Source organism: Austrofundulus limnaeus, unplaced genomic scaffold (genome assembly GCF_001266775.1).
Source record: "Austrofundulus limnaeus strain Quisiro unplaced genomic scaffold, Austrofundulus_limnaeus-1.0 Scaffold38, whole genome shotgun sequence".
Classification (NCBI taxonomy): Eukaryota; Metazoa; Chordata; class Actinopteri; order Cyprinodontiformes; family Rivulidae; genus Austrofundulus; species Austrofundulus limnaeus.
In genome coordinates this window covers 1,933,813-1,935,536 of record NW_013952440.1, presented here as the reverse complement: position 1 = coordinate 1,935,536, position 1,724 = coordinate 1,933,813, and positions in this window count along the sequence as shown.

Here is a 1,724-nt window from a genome sequence, read left to right as displayed (position 1 = left end):
TACTCCGGTTGGGCTGCAATGCATTATGGGATATGCTGGGCCGGGAAGGATCCATCAGACCAGTCCTTTAATTCGGGCCAAAGGAAGGACACATTTGTTGGCTGCATCGGAGGAGTCTTCGGTTTTGGACGGCCTTCGTCGTGGCGCTGTGACGTATGCGGCAGACGAATTCGGCCTTCGGAGGACCCGGCCCACCGTTTTGGACACAGCAGTAGACTCCATCAGACGTACCAACATGTATTGTTGCTGAAGTGGTTGTGTGACAAAGATTGTGACTTTCTGTTGTCACATTGCCACAGAGAACTTGTTCTGTGCGCAAGGGGACGGCAGAATTTTTTCATGTCAAACTCCGGCCCTTGAGGGCCGCTATCCTGCTTGTTTTCCTTGTTTCTCTGCTCCAACACACCTGATTCAGTGATTTAATTACCCTTTCAAATTATACAGAAGTCGGTTAATCATTCATTAATGCAAATCAGGAATGTTTGAGCAGGGAAACATGTTGGGTAGCGACCCTCAAGGATTGGAGTTCAACATGTCTGGTTTAGATGCGTAATGGGAGGTATCTGTGTAGTTTGCGGACAATCTGTGCAAACTGACATGTGCTGTGGTTATGATGTCCAAGAGGGAGTGTGCCTCGTCTGGACAGTGCATGAATAAATTACTGTACTGTCAACGTGTCTTTGTGAAAAATTTACAAATATTGCTTTCTCTCGGTTAACAGCAGACATACCAGATTTCCTTCTTCCATCATCGACTGAAAATAAACGTTCACTTTGCCAATTGTGCTGTTGTTTGATGTGTGCTGTAATGAGATCAGATGGCTTGTGTTCCATCAAGTAGCATCCCTAACTCAGCCAGCTGTAGCTGGAATCACAAGCGTCTGCCACCGTTATTGAGTGAGTTAAGAACTGAAAAGTTGTCAACCTACTTGTCTAGTCTGTATTATGAGATCACAGTCTCTCTTAGTTGTTTATTTCCAGCTGATACGAATGTGGTGCACGATAACCTACCCTGCACCAGGACCTGATCTAGCCACAAACAAACAAGAACCAGACACAAAACTTTGCAAATTACACTAAAGATCATTTTAACACTTTTCCCATTAATGTTTCACAACTATGTACTTGATTATTCATTAGCTCAGTAAAACCTTTTTACATATTCAGTTCATAATCCTGCTTGTGTCAACCAGTTCATCCACAGTAAGAAAAGTGAACAGGCATTCGTGTTGCATTTAGGGTTTTATTTTTCTGCACCACTTGTCTGCTCTGTTGTGTTCTAGTTTTCCAGATGGATTGGCTCTATAAATGCCCTAAAAGGCATAACTGGAGGGGCCGTTTGCCTTTGAAAAGGAGAGGGGGAATTATTGTCGACTATAACAGCAATCAGATGGTAAAATGTCACAGAATAAAGGTTAAAATTGTTGTGACTCGTCTATTTGCTTCTTGTGACCGTTTAGTCTGTTTTTTTGGCAGATTTTCTTTTGGCAATGATTTTCTCTACGTTAATCTAGACCATTTTGATATTTTCTCAACGTTCTTTGTCCACATTTCTAGGCAAGACGTTTCACCTGCCTTGCTTACTGATGGTGATCAGAAGGTCCGTTGGTGCATGGCAGCCCTGCCACTGTCAGTGAGCCCCGCAGGGCAGCTGTGGCAATGTAGCTTACCATCATGTGTGTGTGTGTGTGTGTGTGTGTGTGTGTGTGTGTGTGTGTGTGTGTG